The sequence below is a fragment of the Ranitomeya variabilis genome, chromosome 5 (assembly GCF_051348905.1).
Source record: "Ranitomeya variabilis isolate aRanVar5 chromosome 5, aRanVar5.hap1, whole genome shotgun sequence".
Classification (NCBI taxonomy): Eukaryota; Metazoa; Chordata; class Amphibia; order Anura; family Dendrobatidae; genus Ranitomeya; species Ranitomeya variabilis.
In genome coordinates, this window is record NC_135236.1 from 193,369,202 (window position 1) to 193,388,874 (window position 19,673).

Consider the following 19,673-nt stretch of genomic DNA (forward strand, 5'->3'; position numbering starts at 1 on the left):
TTATTACACCCGGTGGAGCGCTGTTCTTCTGTGAGAATACTGATGCTTTACCCAGGAGGGTTCCCTGGATATGGAACGAGCGCCCGAATGAGTGAGTGCTGTCAGCCACCTCTATAACTCTGTCTGCTGAATTGGACCCAGACTGACGTGCACCTGAACCACCATGATGGAAGGTACTACTAATACAGAGATGGGTGACTCTGATATGGCCATAACTTTTTCTTATACTAATGACGATGCAACACGAATATTGTCTGACTCTAATGCCGACACCACGTTTCTAAGTAAACCAACTGTTGATATGCTAAGGAGGAAGTGGGATAATGAGAAAAGGAAGCTGATTTCATTTGAGCTCCATGCCATAACCTTATCTGAATACTATAAGGTAAAGAGGATCCCACGGGGGTTGCGACCACATTTGAGGCCAACCCTGTTCCCAAAAAATACACAATTCTGCACAAAATTTGAAGCAATCTCTAATAAGTTCGCATTTGATATTATGCTGTTAAATGTCGAATTTCTGAATAAGGAGATGGACATGACTAGGAAAAACATTGCCGATTGGGAAGATCAATTAATGAAACAACTGACAACTCAAGAATGGAGCCCCCTTAAAGCCAAAACGGAAGAGAACCTGATTAAATTCAGATCCGATATAGAGACCACTAAAAGAACAAAGTGGTTCAGAGATTTGGAGGACTACAAAAGTGGTCGAGTATTCGCCTGGCAGTTAAGATCGAACCAATTTTCTAAGAATAACAAAGGAATGAATATGACATCAAGAAAAAGGAAGAGGCCACAGGTACGAAAACACTCGAATTTTGGTTTCACTACGGCCGAGTCTGACTCTACGGATGAGTCGACTGCAGGAGGTAGCAGAGGAGCGCATTTTTTAGAACCAGCCGGGATGGACAAAACCACCCCAGGAAACGTAATCGGAGAGGGGGTCGTAAACACAGAAAACAAAGGTCATCCCAGAGAACAGAGACAAGGGAAGACAATGGCATTGAGAACGAGGAATACGAAGAATCATTAACAGAAGATCATGAACTGGTGGTAAATATTTCTTCTATTACCTTATCAGAGATTGAATTGAAAGTTATATCAAAAGGTTTATCTTTTTGTCAATCCAGTCATCCGGACTGGTTTGGAATTGAAATTGACTTACAGGCTTTTTTTTAGAAGGTTGAGATTATCATCATATTTCTCAGATATATCTATGAACACTATTGTAGATAAATCGACACAAGGTTTTTCACTGAAAGAACTAGGCCTATATAATAAGAGCATGTTTCAACCGCCTGTTAAAAATCACTTTATTGAATCTTATATTGAGCTGGTACAGAAGGAAATTAGTCAATTAAAAAAGACATAGACCTGCTACATATCAAAATATGACTGTAAGCGAAAGAAAGGCCGTTAATGATTTGGCTAATAACACTGCAATAGTTATCAAAAGGGCCGATAAAGGCGGAGCAGTGGTTATTATGGACAGTCACAAATATAAAGCGGAAATACTCAGACAGTTGAGTGATCACCTCGTTTATGAAAGATTGTCATGTAATCCTACCCTGCGGTTCCAGAAGGAATTACAGCTTGTGATCAGTGATTCCTTGGCCACGGGACTCATTGATCACAAGCTGTCTGAATTTTTGACTGTGGAAGCACCGGTTATACCTGTGCTGTATGTGTTACCAAAGATCCACAAAGACCTGTTTAACCCCCCGGGGAGACCAATAGTCTCAGGGAGAGGTTCTCTATTCAGTAAAACTGCTATTTTTCTGGACAAAGTGCTACGTCCTTTTGCTGTGGCAGCACAGTCCTTTGTGAGAGATACTAGCGATTTTCTGGATAAAATCGAAGGACTGACAGTATCTGATGCATCCATCTTAGCATCATTCGATGTGACATCGTTGTATACGTCAATCGAACACGATAAAGGTCTTGAGGCTGTTCAGTGTGCGCTACCGAGCTCTGACGTGGCCCCAGAGTGTGCACAGCTTGTCCTCACACTGTTGGAGCTCATCCTCAGGAGGAATTTTTTCCTGTTTGGGGATGAGTATTTCCTTCAGTTGAGAGGTACCGCCATGGGGTCCAATGTGGCCCCCACGTATGCCAACATCTACATGGCGGTATTTGAGGACAGGTTTGTGTACCATTCCATCCTCTGGCGCCACGTCAGAGCTTGGTGGCACTACATTGATGATATTTTTGTAATTTGGGAGGGTAGTGTGTCGGAGTTAGAAGAGTTTCATACTAGTCTTAATGAAATTTATTCAGAACTACAATTTACATTAGTGCAGTCGAATGCTCAGATTCAATTTTTAGACACCTTGGTTTACAAAGAAGGAGGTAGACTGAAAACGGACATTTTTATCAAGAATACTGATAGGAATAGCTTACTGTCCTTTGATAGTAACCATCCAAGAAAGATGGTTGATTCGCTCCCGTGGAGTCAGCTATTAAGGGTACGGCGAATTGTGTCAGATGAAAAGCTAGTGGACCTACGTCTGGAAGACATGTGCTCTAAGTTCATAGCAAGAGGTTACCCTAAAAAAGGAGTTGAAGCCTACAAAGTTAAGGTCCTAAATTCTTCAAGAGAAAGTGTCCGTAAGAAAACCTCCACAAGGAATGTTTGTGATCGCATCCCTTTCGTCTCTACATATAGTTCAATAAGTAACCGAATTAGTGGTGCTATAAAGAAACATTGGACCCTCCTACAACAGGGGTTACCTCAAGTGGCGGGCTTTAAATCATTTCCTATGATGTCATACAGGAGGGGTAAAAATCTAGGTGATAAACTGGTGAAGTCCGATTTCGGTACTTCTAAAGTAACAGGACAAAGAACACTAAGCGCACCAAGATTCGGGAATTTCCCGTGCCTTGGTTGCGCTTGTTGTAATAACATGTTGAGAGGAGAATTCTTTTGTCACCCCCATACAGGGAAGAAGTTTTTCCTAAAAGAAAGATATACCTGTACATCAAATTATGTCATCTACATGATCACCTGCCCATGTGGTCTCACATATGTAGGGGAGACCACTATGGAGGTGAAGGCCCGTATCACCAAACATAAAAGCACAATTAGAACAGGTCTTACAGAACTACCGGTGCCGAAACACTTTATAGAGAAAAACATTCAGTAAATCAACTTAGATTTAGGGTCATAGACAGTGTTCCTGTTCTAAGAAGGGGAGGGGATAGACTACAGATGTTAAAGACAAAAGAAATGAAATGGATCTATACCCTGGGTTCACTACAACCAGGGGGTTTAAATATAGATTTCAATCTTCAGTTGTGTACCCATTGAACTAATTCCCCCCGGATGATATATCTGCAGTCGTCATGTGTTTTTATTGTTTTTATATTTCTGACATTTTTATTGATTATTTTTATTTTTTAGATCAGCCACACATGGGACAGTCGGAGGATGGATATGGATGAAGATATTAAAATATGGAATATTTTGATATATTAAAACAAGGATTGTTTGTGGATATCGAAAGTTGGTTACTTTTGGTTATGATATCCCACCTGAATCCCGACTGCCCCTGTGTGGTTGGCCTATTCTTTTGTTTGTTTGCTTTTTTTCACATGGGTTTATATATGTAGGTTTTGGTGTATACTTTTTGTATGGTGTTATGTATATGTACCAACATATGTTTAAAAATACGCATTACCTTGGGTTATATCGAAATTATGATGAATAATGAGGGATGTTCCTTTCCTTTACTCCCTAGATCGTATGGGAATTTATTTGATTTATCATCTAGTGAAAATGCAGCTATATGCCTATTTAGGCCTCCCAGATAGAGCCCTTTTGTCTGTATAGGTTTCCTGGGTAACCGGCTTGCTCGTCGGACACTGGGAGTGGTTGCTGGGAGACGCAGATGTGCGTCGCGGCTGGGCGTGTCTCTGAGGATACATGACGAGACACGGCAGTGACGCGGTACGCCTGCGCCCCTGCTCCACGGCCCGATCTGACGTTTGCGAGGGTTTCCTAGGAGACGCGTCACTAGTACGCACATTTCCCGGGCCGTGTATTGATGTATGCAGTTGCTGTGCGACGCGGGTCCGCGTCACCTCTGGGCGTATCTCTAATCGGATCACGTGACGAGATGCGATCCCAGGGTGGCGCTGATGCGCTTGCGCTTCACTGCTCCTAATGCCTGCCTTGTGATGTTGATGACAGTGAAGGCCAGAGATGACGCGGGAGTAGCTAAGCAATAAGAAACATTCTGATTGGGGTATGCTATATAGCTTTAATATAAGGACCAACTAGATTGGCTAAATGATGATTTGAGCACCGATTGGCTATATGGAGAACCAGGAAATGGAAAGGTATTGGTTATTCATTACTATAGTAACAGAGATACAATAATATACCCATGGAAGAGAGGTGAAAACAAAGCGTTAGTATATGTTTTTATAATGATTAATAAGATTATGGAAATGATAATGATATTGTAATATTGAGCCTAGATGCACATAAATGTCTGATGTCTAATTTTGTAATGTTTTTTAGCAAAATCCTGTACTAGGATGTAATGAGGGAGGTACTTGGTAGTGATTGGCTCCCTGCGTGGTGTCCACACTATTTAAGACCCCCCTGCCGCCATGTTTGTATGCTTGAAAAAGACCAGCATATGGTCGAAACGTTGCTGTTGATGCTATATGGCTAAATAAAGATTTCTTTGGATTATTACACCCGGTGGAGCGCTGTTCCTCTTGTGAGAAGGTCACTGGTAAGATACTGGATGGAAGATGTGTGTCAGGATGTTAGCCTCAGTGATATGAAACACGGGTATTACATACCTGGTAATGTGTTTTTTCATGAGACATGACGGCACCACGAGAGAGGGGATCCGCCCATCAAGGACAGGAAACCTTCAAGATAAAAGGGACGTCTCCTCTCTCCACACCAGTTGTTTTACAGAGTACGAGAGGAACTCCACCGGTTAGTGTACCCATAAATAATACATCCTATACGGTTCTATTCACCGATACCCCAGGGAGTGTATAATACAAATAATGCTAATAATGCACCCAACTAATGACGTGATCAAAAGGGTGGGAATATAAGGGTGCCGTCATGTCTCATGAAAAAACACATTACCAGGTATGTAATACCCATATTTTTCCATCACACATGACGGCACCATGAGAGAGTTACAGAGATTTGTATTCTCTTTAGGGAGGGATCACTGCTTGTAACACTCTTCTCCCAAATGTGAGATCAGAGGTAGCAGATAGGTCTAGCCTATAATGTTTAAAAAATGTAGATGGAGAGGACCAAGTGGCCGCCTTACAGATTTGGTCGATGGTAGCATCTGCTCTCTCCGCCCACGACGTCGCCATGGCCCTCGTGGAGTGGGCTTTCAGACCCTGTGGAACAACCCTGCCTGCACTACTATACGCTAGAATAATGGCTTCTCTCACCCATCTAGCGATAGTTTGTTTTGAGGCTTTAAGGCCCTTCCTTGACCCCTGGAACGAAACATATAAAGCCCTCTGTTTCCTCCAGGATTTTGTCACCTCTAAATACTGTAGGATACATCTCCTAACGTCTAGGCAATGGAGTCTCTCCTCTTTCATGTTACTAGGATTGGGACAGAAAGAGGGTAGGGTTATATCCTGAGCCCTATGAAATCTCGATACCACTTTGGGGAGATATGCCGGATCTAATTTTAATACAACCCTATCGTCCATAATTTGTGTGTAAGGGGGGGGTCAGCTGACAACGCGTGTAAATCCCCAACCCTACGGGCCGATGTAAGTGCCACTAACAAAGCTGTCTTAATGTTAGTACTTTATCTGATGTTGTATTTAACGGCTCAAAGGGGCTTTCTGTCAAAGCTGTCAACACTAAATTTAGATCCCATGGTGGAGGAGTAGGGGATGGAACAGAGTCAGCTCTAATACAGGCTCGGATAAACCTCACCACCCACCTATTGCTTGCCAGGTCACAGTTGAATAAGGCTGCTAAGGCTGAAATGTGTACTTTGAGGGTACTAACAGCTAACCCCAGGTCTAAGCCCTTTTGCAGGAACTCCAGTATTGCCACTATCGGGACCTCCCCTTCCCGTATTGGCCCTGAGCTGGACAGGAATTTCTTCCATATTCTCCCATACATCTTGGTCGTTACTGGTTTTCGGCTACTAAGCAAGGTGGGTATTAAACCAGCTGAGAATCCTTCTTTCTCTAACAATGACCATTCAAATGCCAGGCTGTCAAATGTAGCCCGGAATTCTGCGAGTGGTTGAAGGGACCCAGTGTTAGAAGGTCCTGGTCTTCCGGGAGAACCCACGGGTCCGTCACTGACATCACTCAGCCAGTAAAACCATGGTCTTTTCGGCCAGAAGGGAGCTATCACAATTACCCTGGCCTTGTCCTCCCTGATCTTCTTCAGAACTGCTGGATTTAGACATATCGGTGGGAAGGCATACAAGAGTCCTGACGTTCATTCTATGCTGAAGGCGTCTACTGCCAACGGCCTGTCTGCTGGGTTCAGGGAGCAGGACTTTTGAACTTTTTTGTTGGCTTTTAAGGCAAAGAGGTCTACACTGGGTCTTCCCCACATGTGCACTATCCGTTGAAAAAATGGACTTTTTTAGGGACCATTCCCCTTGCCTCAAGTGGTTCCTGCTTAAAAAGTCTGCCTTTATATTGTCCACACCTTGAATATGCAGGGCCGATAATGAAAGGAAATGCCTTTCGGCTAGAGTCAGGAGTCTTCTGGTTATGTGCATCAGTGACCGAGAACGGGTGCCCCCCTAGTAGTTCACATATGCGACCGCTGTTCGGTTGTCCGATAGGACTCTCACATGATGCCCTGTCAAGTGTGGAAGTAATCTCTGTAGCGCCTTTTCTATTGCTAGGAGTTCCCACTCGTTTGAGGATAGATTTTTCTCCTCTTGAGCCCAGGGATCTTGGACCCATAGTGTGTGAGTGAGCTCCCCACCCCCATGGACTGGCGTCCATTTTGATTACTTTGGAGGCTGTGTATGTCCAGGGAACTCCTCTCGGAGATGACTATCTGTAACCACCATCTGTGTGATTGGAGTACAGAGAGTGGGAGAATGAGCTTCTGCGCTAGCTGCCCCTGAAGTTCCAGGTCGTTCTGCAGCACACACCATTGCAGTTCTCTTGCATGGAACTGGGCCCATTTTACTGCCGGTATGCAGGAGGTTAGGGACCCCAATATTGACATGGCTCTTCTTAAAGTCATCTCTGGTTTTGTTAATGTTGTCATAATCATTTGTTTGATTTTTTCCTCTTTTTCTTCTGGGAGGCGACACTGCTGCGCAGGGCCGGACTGGGACTAAAATTCAGCCCTGGCATTTGAAGTTACACAGGCCCACTTGTCACACGGTGACTGTATAATATCTTTGTACACTTGTAGGCAGGGCCGGTTTTAGGCAAAGTGGGGCCCTAGGCAAAGTTTAAAATGGGGCCCCAAATGCTAACATATTGCACATCACACAAAAGCATTTCGGTTGTATTTACTTACATGCGCTGATCTCAGGCCGCTAAATGAGTTTGATCGACCATACTGAAGTTGTTCAACGCATGTTTCCCGGCCTCTTTCCACCGTCTGAGACAGAATGATGGGACAGAACGATCACTAACAGATCACCATACAGTATCATGTTATCAGCAGCACATCTACAGTTTAATGAACCCTTAAAAAATTTCCTTCAGACCAGATTATATTAAATAAAATATATTTTTTATTAAAAATAAATTGCAATCACAAAAAACATCACCAAAACGTATGGAAATTTTTATTATTATTAAAATTGTATAATCTACAACAGATATTTATTTATTAAGAATATAAAACAACTATAGATAATATGTATCTCCTCCAATCGAGGTTTACTTAGGGATAGATAAAAAAATATATATATAAAAATCCCGTATGTGCAAGACAGGGCAAGTCCAAACTGATCAGTATAATAAACAAAAATATATATAATGCAGCAAATAATAATTTAATAATATAATATGTGATAAAAATCAGTCAAATAAATTTGTGAATAATATGTGTGTATATCCATATATACACACACACCTATTGTGTGCAGCAAAATAAATCAATTCATAATAAAGTGCAATACAAAATAAATTGCATACAAAACAACCAGTGTGTCCACAAAAGTTGTGAGCCAAAAACAAAAAACAAATAATTATATATTACCCAGTAAAAGCGCTGCCAAATGTGCCAAAATATATTATGAATACTGACCAGTTAGGAGTACCACTGCCCTGCACACACCACTCCAACGCCGTTTCGCTCACTGCTTCATCAGGGACTCCTGATGCACTTTATTATGAATTGATTTATTTTTCACAAATTTATTTGACTGATTTTTATCACATTATATTATTAAATTATTATTTGCTGCATTATATATATTTTTATGTTTATTATACTGATCAGTTTGGACTTGCCCTGTCTTGCACATACGGGATTTTTATATATATATTTTTTTATCTATCCCTAAGTAAACCTCGATTGGAGGAGATACATATTATCTATAGTTGTATGTTTTATATTCTTAATAAATAAATATCTGTTGTAGATTATACAATTTTAATAATAAAAATTTCCATACGTTTTGGTGATGTTTTTTGTGATTGCAATTTATTTTTAATAAAAAATATATTTTATTTATTATAATCTGGTCTGAAGGAAATTTTTTAAGGGTTCATTTCTATAGTGTTTTTCCTCAGTTTATAAAAATTATTATCTCTGGTGTTTCTTTCTATATAGGTTGTTACATCTACAGTTTAGGCTGGCGATGTGCTGCTGAGAACAATGATTTTTGTTCCGGCAAAAACAATCTGAATATGCAGCATTTTACTTGTTTAGTAAAATATTCCCCATAGTCCTCCATATATTATAATGTGCACCATAGTCATCCATATATTAAAATAGACTGCTCAGTCCTCCACAGAGCATAATACACTCCTCATAGTGCTCCATATAGTATAATGCACCGCCATAGTCATCCATGTAGTATAACGTATTCCCCATAGTCCTCGATACAGTATAATGCAGCCCACATACAGTATAATGCAGCCACCACCCTACAGAGTATAACGTAACCCCCCATAGAATTTAATGTAGCCCCAAATAGAATAGAATACAGCCCACCTCCCCATAGAATATAAGGCAGCCCCATCAGAGAATGATGCAATCATCCCTCATAAAATCTAATACAGCCCCCCATAGTATAAGACAGCCCCCCATAAAATATAACATGCCCCCTATAGTATATAGAGCACAGCCCAGCCCGCACAGGGGTATATAGAGCACAGCCCAGCCCGCACAGGGGTATATAGAGCACAGCCAAGCCCACACAGGGGTATATAGAGCCCAGCCAAGCCCACACAGGGGTATATAGAGCCCAGCCAAGCCCACACAGGGGTATATAGAGCCCAGCCAAGCCCACACAGGGGTATATAGAGCCCAGCCAAGCCCACACAGGGGTATATAGAGCCCAGCCAAGCCCACACAGGGGTATATAGAGCCCAGCCAAGCCCACACAGGGGTATATAGAGCCCAGCCAAGCCCACACAGGGGTATATAGAGCCCAGCCAAGCCCACACAGGGGTATATAGAGCCCAGCCAAGCCCACACAGGGGTATATAGAGCCCAGCCAAGCCCACACAGGGGTATATAGAGCCCAGCCAAGCCCACACAGGGGTATATAGAGCCCAGCCAAGCCCACACAGGGGTATATAGAGCCCAGCCAAGCCCACACAGGGGTATATAGAGCCCAGCCAAGCCCACACAGGGGTATATAGAGCCCAGCCAAGCCCACACAGGGGTATATAGAGCCCAGCCAAGCCCACACAGGGGTATATAGAGCCCAGCCCACACAGGGGTATATAGAGCCCAGCCCACACAGGGGTATATACAGCCCAGCCCACACAGGGGTATATACAGCCCAGCCCACACAGGGGTATATACAGCCCAGCCCACACAGGGGTATATACAGCCCAGCCCACACAGGGGTATATACAGCCCAGCCCACACAGGGGTATATACAGCAGAGCCCACACAGTATACAGCAGAGCCCACAGGGGTATATACAGCAGAGCCCACAGGGGTATATACAGCAGAGCCCACACAGTATACAGCAGAGCCCACAGGGGTATATACAGCAGAGCCCACAGGGGTATATACAGCAGAGCCCACACAGTATACAGCAGAGCCCACACAGTATACAGCAGAGCCCACACAGGGGTGTATACAGCAGAGCCTGTTGTGAAATTGGATTTTGGGCTCCCCCGGTGGCCACTGGTGGAATTGAACTTGTGTGCATCATCCCCTCTGTTCACCTGTTCCCATCAGGATGTGGGAGTCGCTATTTAACCTTGCTCCTCTGTCACTTCCATGCCGGTCAACATTGTAATCAGAAGCCTTTCTGTGCATGTTCCTGCTACCAGACAACTTCCAGCTAAGTCGGACTTTTGTCCTTGTTTGTTTTTTGCATTTTGTTCCAGTTCACAGCTGCAGTTTCGTTTCTGTGTCTGGAAAGCTTTTGTGATCTGAAATTGCCACTCTGATGTTATGAGTTAATACTAGAGTCTTAAAGTAATTTCAGGATGGTGTATTGATAGGGTTTTCAGCTGACCATGAAAGTACCCTTTCTGTCTTCCTGCTATCTAGTAAGCGGACCTCGATTTTGCTAAACCTATTTTCATACTACGTTTGTCATTTTCATCTTAAATCACCGCCAATATATGTGGGGGCCTCTGTCTGCCTTTCGGGGAAATTTCTCTAGAGGTGAGCCAGGACTATATTTTCCTCTGCCAGGATTAGTTAGTCCTCCGGCCGGCGCTGGGCGTCTAGGGATAAAACGCAGGCTACGCTACCCGGCTACTGTTAGTTGTGCGGCAGGTTTAGTTCATGGTCAGTTTAAGTTTCCATCCTTCCAAGAGCTAGTTCCTATGTATGCTGGGCTATGTTCTCTTGCCATTGAGAACCATAACAGTTTGACCGGCCCACAAAGGGTTAAATTAATTGGCAGAGAAAGGAGAGAAAAAAGAAGTCTGCTGAAAAATTTTTTTTTTTTTTTTTTTTTCCTTCAGTTCTGAGTGTGCTTTCAATTGAATCACTTGCAAGTCTGCCTATATTGCAGCCTTCCTCTCTCTCTCTCCTTCTAATCCTGGAATGGCTCTGTGTTCACCTGTTTAAAATGGATATTCAGAGTTTAGCTGCAGGTTTGAATAATCTCACCACGAAAGTTCAAAATTTACAAGATTTTGTTGTTCATGTTCCTATATCTGAACCTAGAATTCCTTTGCCTGAATTTTTCTCGGGGAATAGATCTTGCTTTCAAAATTTCAAAAATAATTGCAAGTTGTTTTTGTCCCTGAAATCTCGCTCTGCTGGAGATCCTGCTCAGCAGGTCAGGATTGTGATTTCCTTGCTCCGGGGCGACCCTCAAGATTGGGCTTTTGCATTGGCTCCAGGGGATCCTGCGTTGCTCAATGTGGATGCGTTTTTTCTGGCCTTGGGGTTGCTTTATGAGGAACCTCATTTAGAGCTTCAGGCGGAAAAAGCCTTGATGTCCCTATCTCAGGGGCAAGATGAAGTTGAAATATACTGCCAGAAATTCCGTAAATGGTCTGTGCTTACTCAGTGGAATGAGTGCGCCCTGGCGGCGAATTTCAGAGAGGGTCTCTCTGATGCCGTTAAGGATGTTATGGTGGGGTTCCCTGTGCCTGCGGGTCTGAATGAGTCCATGACAATGGCTATCCAGATCGATAGACGTCTGCGGGAGCGCAAACCTGTGCACCATTTGGCGGTGTCTACTGAGAAGACGCCAGAGAATATGCAATGTGATAGAATTCTGTCCAGAAGCGAACGGCAGAATTTTAGACGAAAAAATGGGTTGTGCTTTTATTGTGGTGATTCAACTCATGTTATATCAGCATGCTCTAAGCGTACTAAGAAGCTTGATAAGTCAGTTTCAATTGGCACTTTTCAGTCTAAGTTTATTCTATCTGTGACCCTGATTTGTTCTTTATCATCTATTACCGCGGATGCCTATGTCGACTCTGGCGCCGCTTTGAGTCTTATGGATTGGTCCTTTGCCAAACGCTGTGGGTATGATTTAGAGCCTCTTGAAACTCCTATACCTCTGAAGGGGATTGACTCCACCCCATTGGCTAGTAATAAACCACAATACTGGACACAAGTAACTATGCGAATTAATCCGGATCATCAGGAGATTATTCGCTTTCTTGTGCTGTATAATCTACATGATGTGTTGGTGCTTGGATTGCCATGGCTGCAATCTCATAACCCAGTCCTCGACTGGAACGCTATGTCTGTGTTAAGCTGGGGATGTAAGGGGATGCATGGGGACGTACCTTTGGTTTCCATTTCGTCATCTATTCCCTCTGAGATTCCTGAATTCTTGTCTGACTATCGTGACGTTTTTGAAGAACCTAAGCTTGGTTCATTACCTCCGCACCGGGAGTGCGATTGTGCCATAGATTTGATTCCGGGTAGTAAATACCCTAAGGGTCGTTTATTTAATCTGTCTGTGCCTGAACATGCTGCTATGCGAGAATATATAAAGGAGTCCTTGGAAAAGGGACATATTCGTCCTTCGTCATCTCCCTTAGGAGCCGGTTTTTTCTTTGTGTCTAAGAAAGATGGCTCTTTGAGGCCGTGTATTGATTATCGGCTTTTGAATAAAATCACGGTTAAATATCAATATCCGTTGCCACTGCTGACTGATTTGTTTGCTCGCATAAAGGGGGCCAAGTGGTTCTCTAAGATAGATCTCCGTGGGGCGTATAATTTGGTGCGAATTAAGCAGGGGGATGAGTGGAAAACCGCATTTAATACGCCCGAGGGCCACTTTGAGTATTTGGTGATGCCTTTTGGCCTTTCAAATGCCCCTTCAGTCTTTCAGTCCTTTATGCATGACATTTTCCGTGATTATTTGGATAAATTTATGATCGTGTATCTGGATGATATTCTGATTTTTTCGGATGACTGGGACTCTCATGTCCAGCAGGTCAGGAGGGTTTTTCAGGTTTTGCGGTCTAATTCCTTGTGTGTGAAGGGTTCTAAGTGCGTTTTTGGGGTTCAAAAGATTTCCTTCTTGGGATACATTTTTTCCCCCTCTTCCATCGAGATGGATCCTGTCAAGGTTCGGGCTATTTGTGATTGGACGCAACCCTCTTCTCTTAAGAGTCTTCAGAAATTTTTGGGCTTTGCTAACTTTTATCGTCGATTTATTGCTGGTTTTTCTGATGTTGTTAAACCATTGACTGATTTGACTAAGAAGGGTGCTGATGTTGCTGATTGGTCCCCTGCTGCTGTGGAGGCCTTTCGGGAGCTTAAGCGCCGCTTTTCTTCCGCCCCTGTGTTGCGTCAGCCTGATGTTGCTCTTCCTTTTCAGGTTGAGGTCGACGCTTCTGAAATCGGAGCTGGGGCGGTTTTGTCGCAAAGAAGTTCCGACTGCTCCGTGATGAAACCTTGTGCTTTTTTTTTCTCGTAAGTTTTCGCCCGCCGAGCGGAATTATGATATTGGGAATCGGGAGCTTTTGGCCATGAAGTGGGCTTTTGAGGAGTGGCGTCATTGGCTTGAGGGGGCTAGACATCAGGTGGTGGTATTGACCGACCACAAAAATTTAATTTATCTTGAGTCCGCTAGACGCCTGAATCCTAGACAGGCGCGCTGGTCGTTGTTTTTCTCTCGGTTTAATTTTGTGGTGTCATACCTACCGGGTTCTAAGAATGTTAAGGCGGATGCCCTTTCTAGGAGTTTTGAGCCTGACTCCCCTGGTAATTCTGAACCTACAGGTATCCTTAAGGATGGAGTGATATTGTCTGCCGTTTCTCCAGACCTGCGGCGGGCCTTGCAGGATTTTCAGGCGGATAGACCTGATCGTTGCCCACCTGGTAGACTGTTTGTTCCTGATGATTGGACCAGTAAAGTCATTTCTGAGGTTCATTCTTCTGCGTTGGCAGGTCATCCTGGAATCTTTGGTACCAGGGATTTGGTGGCAAGGTCCTTCTGGTGGCCTTCCCTGTCACGAGATGTACGAGGCTTTGTGCAGTCTTGTGACGTTTGTGCTCGGGCCAAGCCTTGTTGTTCTCGGGCTAGTGGATTGTTGTTGCCCTTGCCTGTCCCGAAGAGGCCTTGGACGCACATCTCGATGGATTTTGTTTCGGATCTTCCTGTTTCTCAGAAGATGTCTGTCATCTGGGTGGTGTGTGACCGTTTCTCTAAGATGGTCCATTTGGTTCCCCTGCCTAAGTTGCCTTCTTCTTCCGAGTTGGTTCCTCTGTTTTTTCAAAATGTGGTTCGTTTGCATGGTATTCCGGAGAATATCGTTTCTGACAGAGGAACCCAATTCGTGTCTAGATTTTGGCGGGCATTCTGTGCTAGGATGGGCATAGATTTGTCTTTCTCGTCTGCTTTCCATCCTCAGACTAATGGCCAGACCGAGCGGACGAATCAGACTTTGGAGACATATTTGAGGTGTTTTGTGTCTGCAGATCAGGATGATTGGGTTGCTTTTTTGCCTTTAGCGGAGTTTGCCCTCAATAATCGGGCCAGCTCTGCCACCTTGGTGTCTCCTTTTTTCTGTAATTCGGGGTTTCATCCTCGATTTTCCTCCGGTCAGGTGGAATCTTCGGATTGTCCTGGAGTGGATGCTGTGGTGGAGAGGTTGCATCAGATTTGGGGGCAGGTGGTGGACAATTTGAAGTTGTCCCAGGAGAAGACTCAGCTTTTTGCCAACCGCCGGCGTCGGGTTGGTCCTCGGCTTTGTGTCGGGGACTTGGTGTGGTTGTCTTCTCGTTTTGTCCCTATGAGGGTTTCTTCTCCTAAGTTTAAGCCTCGGTTCATCGGCCCGTACAAGATATTGGAGATTCTTAACCCTGTGTCCTTCCGTTTGGACCTCCCTGCATCTTTTTCTATTCATAATGTTTTTCATCGGTCATTGTTGCGCAGGTATGAGGTACCGGTTGTGCCTTCCGTTGAGCCTCCTGCTCCGGTGTTGGTTGAGGGCGAGTTGGAGTACGTTGTGGAAAAAATCTTGGACTCCCGTGTTTCCAGACGGAAACTCCAGTATCTGGTCAAATGGAAGGGATACGGTCAGGAGGATAATTCTTGGGTGACTGCCTCTGATGTTCATGCCTCCGATCTGGTCCGTGCCTTTCATAGGGCTCATCCTGATCGCCCTGGTGGTTCTGGTGAGGGTTCGGTGCCCCCTCCTTGAGGGGGGGGTACTGTTGTGAAATTGGATTTTGGGCTCCCCCGGTGGCCACTGGTGGAATTGAACTTGTGTGCATCATCCCCTCTGTTCACCTGTTCCCATCAGGATGTGGGAGTCGCTATTTAACCTTGCTCCTCTGTCACTTCCATGCCGGTCAACATTGTAATCAGAAGCCTTTCTGTGCATGTTCCTGCTACCAGACAACTTCCAGCTAAGTCGGACTTTTGTCCTTGTTTGTTTTTTGCATTTTGTTCCAGTTCACAGCTGCAGTTTCGTTTCTGTGTCTGGAAAGCTCTTGTGATCTGAAATTGCCACTGATGTTATGAGTTAATACTAGAGTCTTAAAGTAATTTCAGGATGGTGTATTGATAGGGTTTTCAGCTGACCATGAAAGTACCCTTTCTGTCTTCCTGCTATCTAGTAAGCGGACCTCGATTTTGCTAAACCTATTTTCATACTACGTTTGTCATTTTCATCTTAAATCACCGCCAATATATGTGGGGGCCTCTGTCTGCCTTTCGGGGAAATTTCTCTAGAGGTGAGCCAGGACTATATTTTCCTCTGCCAGGATTAGTTAGTCCTCCGGCCGGCGCTGGGCGTCTAGGGATAAAACGCAGGCTACGCTACCCGGCTACTGTTAGTTGTGCGGCAGGTTTAGTTCATGGTCAGTTTAAGTTTCCATCCTTCCAAGAGCTAGTTCCTATGTATGCTGGGCTATGTTCTCTTGCCATTGAGAACCATAACAAGAGCCCAAACAGGGGTGTATACAGCAGAGCCCACACAGGGGTGTATACAGCAGAGCCCACACAGGGGTGTATACAGCAGAGCCCACACAGGGGTGTATACAGCAGAGCCCACACAGGGGTGTATACAGCAGAGCCCACACAGGGGTGTATACAGCAGAGCCCACACAGGGGTGTATACAGCAGGGCCCACATCTCGTCACCCCCCCCCCCCCCTCCCCCGATAATGGCCCCACAGACCAGTTAAAAAACAAAACAAAAAACGCTCTCCTCACCTTTCCTTTTGCCCGCGCTGCGCGCTGCTCCTGGCTCCTGTCTCGGCGGCTGCAGTCTGCCCGGGACACAGCAGGTGCGCGATGATATGACGTCATCGCGCACCCGCAGTGTCAGAGGCAGAGCGGGGAATGATGGGAGAGGGAGCGTCAGCGGACGCTCTCTCCTCCATCATTGCATTGAACTATACCGGCGTCATAGACGCCGGTATAGTTAAAGGCGGCAGCACTGGCGGGGGGGGGGGGAGGGGGAGGAACAGTGCAGTGGCCCACTACTGGCACCGGCCCTTCTGGCATTTGCCAGAAGTGCCCGATGGCCAGTCCGGGCCTGCTCCTGCGCCACGGAGTCTACCATTATCCCCAGGAAATTCTGGACCATTGCTGGCTCTAGTTTGGACTTCTTGAGGTTCAGTTGCCATCCTAGTGTCTGTAGAGTGTCCATCACTATTCTGACCTGCTCCTGACAGTGAGGCTGTGTGCACACGTAGCATATTTTTCGCATTTTTTTCACGGTTTTTCGCTATAAAAACGCATGGCAAACCGCGAAAAAAAACGCTAACATTAAGCATCCTATGTAATAGAATGCATTCCGCATTTTTTGTGCACATGCTGCATTTTTTTCCTGAGCGGAATCGCATTCCAGAAAAAAACGCAGCATGTTCATTAAAATTGTGGAATCGCGGCGATTCTGCACCCATAGGAGTGCACTGATCTGCTTACTTCCCGCACGGGGCTGTGCATACCATGCGGGAAGCAAGCAGATCATGTGCGGTTGGTACCCAGGGTGGAGGAGAGGAGACTCTCCTCCACGGACTGGGCACCATGTATTTGGTAAAAAAAAAAAGAATTAAAATAAAAAATAGTGATATACTCACCTTCGATGTCCCCCGCAGTGTTCCCGCCTCACCGCTGCATGCTGCCACTTCGGTTCCTATAGCTGCTGTGCGGTGAAGGACCTGCGATGACGTCGCAGTCTTGTGATTGGTCGCGAGACCGCTCATGTGACCGCTCGCGACCAATCACAAGCCGTGATGTCATCGCAGGCCCTTCACCGCACTCCAGCTATAGGAACGGACGCCGCTGAGGTCTGCAGGTGAGTATAAACATTTTTATTATTTTATACATTCGATCTTTTACTATAGATGCTGCATAGGCTGCATCTATAGTAAAAAGTTGGTCACACTTGTCAAACACTGTTTGACAAGTGTGACCAACCTGTCAATTTTCCAAGCGATGCTACAGATCGCTTGGAAAACTCTAGCATTCTGCAAGCTAATTATGCTTGCAAAACGCTAGTTTTCTGCGGGTATATGCATGCTAATTCTGCATGCGATATACCCGCGGCAGGAGGCGCAGAATTGCCGCAGAAATTTCCGCGGTAATTCTGCAACGTGTGAACTCAGCCTGAGAAAAGTTTTTCCCCACTATCAGGAAGTCGTCTAAGTAGGGTATTATCAGAGTGTCTTTTTCTCTGAGATGTGCTGTGACCTCTGCAATCAGCTTTGTAAATATCCGTGGGGCTGCTGCTATCCCAAAGGGCAGAGCCCTGTACTGAAAGTGACAACTGGGACCCCATCTGGACTGCCACTCTGAGAAACTGACGATCTTGTTGTCTGATTGGGACGTGATAAGCGTCCTTGAGGTCTAGGACGGACATGTAACACTGAGGATATAGGAGCTTCACTGCTGATTTTATTGTTTCCATTTTGAAAGATGGAATTATTAGATATTTGTTGAGGCCCTTTAGATTTATTATTGTCCTCCAAGAATTGTCCGGCTTCTTATGAGAAAAAGGGGGGAGTAAAACCCTTTCATCCTTTCCTCTATTGGAACTTCTTCCAAGACGTGTTTGTCTAGGGAGAGATAATATTTCTCCTTCCAGACTGTCTTGTTTCTCTTGAGAGGACTGTACTGGGGTTTGCATGCATCTTCTTGGAGGCCAGTGGTGGAATTTTAGTTTTAGGCCTGATCCTATAATCTGACGGATCCATACGCTGGATGAGATCCTCTCCCAGGCTGGAAGGAAGTGAGAGAGCCTCCCTCCCACCTGAGAAGGACAGTCACTGGGAGGGTTTCTTGGTGTCCCTGGGGACTTGCCAAAATAGAAGCCTTTTCCTCCCCTGGTTGATTCTGCTATTACTGGTCGCTTCAGTAGTCAGGTGCATGTGCACACCTGTCATGATTTGATTACCTGGCTGATCGTGCCTGCACCATTTTCGGTGCTCATAGATGGAATCAATCACCTGGTTGATCCTGCATCTGCTGGCCGCTAGCGCAATGCCTGCGCTGTATAATTATGCCAGAGTGCGCACCCGGCAACCACTTCCGGTGCGCGCTATCAGATCCAACATTCACCTGGTTGATCCTGCCCCGAGTGCTGCCGCCGGGTCCTGCGCGTGCACACGGCTATTATTTCCGGTGCACGCTCCTTCAGCGCCTATGCGCGCTTTACTTCCAGGCGCGCACCTGGCCTTTGCTTCCGGTGCGCGCGGAAGATTCTGGCTCCTCTGCCCGCATCAAACGTTCCGAGTTATGCCGCCGGGTATTGTGTGCACGCACGTATCTCCATTTCCGGGTACCTAGCGCCGGCTGGAGCTTCCGGGAGTGTCCACGCCACAGATGTTCAGGAAGGCAGCACCAGCACTTACCCTCAGCGTCCAGATGCTCTCTCAGTGCTCCGGACACTGCTCCATACCGCTCTGTGCAGCTTCAGGTACTGCCAGGGAGGAGGGGGAAGGGGGGAGACCTGCTCTTAATGCTCGACAGGGAGGACCCCAACCTCCGAGGAGCTTACCCAGCCCGGGCACCGATGTACCTTACGGGCTGCATGGCCACCTTTGGTCAACAGGGGGGGGCACCAGGTAGTGACCCCCAAGGACAGCAGGTTTTTCAATCAACAGGGGGGAAACCCCATCTGCAGCCCCCGAGGATAATTTTTACCCGGGCATTGCCTCACGGGTTGTGGCCATGCTTTGCTCAGGGGGGGCATGGAATACATGACCCCCGAGGCGACTACCAGTACCTGGTGACAGGTGCAGCAGACCAGCGCCTGCCCAAATCCACCCGACCCAGGCATCCTCTTCTGTCTTCATCAGAAGTCTTCCATCTTGAGGGTTCCCCGTCAAGGACAGGAAACCAACTGATGTGGAGAGAGGAGCCGCCCCTTTTATCTTGAAGGTTTCCTGTCCTTGATGGGCGGATCCCCTCTCTCGTGGTGCCGTCATGTATGTTGGAAAAAAAATGATCCAGCATACCAAGTGCTGAAAGGGGTTAACTGGTGATAAGGGCTGAGTTTTTGTGAACAGCTGACTAGTGGGTGGGAGTCTGTTCACCTTACTTCCACCCCAGGGTGTGGTCCAGAAGATAAATGTGGAGTCTTTAGACTGTGTTCCCTGTATCT

At 45.7% G+C, this 19,673-nt stretch overlaps 1 protein-coding gene across 6 annotated transcripts in view; it reads right to left on the reverse strand.

Annotated features, from left to right (window-relative positions):
- LOC143775494 (CDC42 small effector protein 2-B) overlaps positions 1 to 19,673 on the reverse strand; it is an 80,656-nt gene that overhangs the window by 48,948 nt on the left and 12,035 nt on the right. For 4 of the 6 annotated variants that reach the window (XM_077263690.1, XM_077263685.1, XM_077263684.1 and 1 more), the window contains one exon: positions 7,511 to 7,594. The exons of the other annotated variants lie outside the window; for them this stretch is intronic. The gene's annotated coding sequence lies outside the window, so the exon portion shown is untranslated. Of the gene's footprint in view, positions 1 to 7,510; positions 7,595 to 19,673 lie in introns of those variants that run through there. 6 annotated transcript variants of the gene reach the window in all.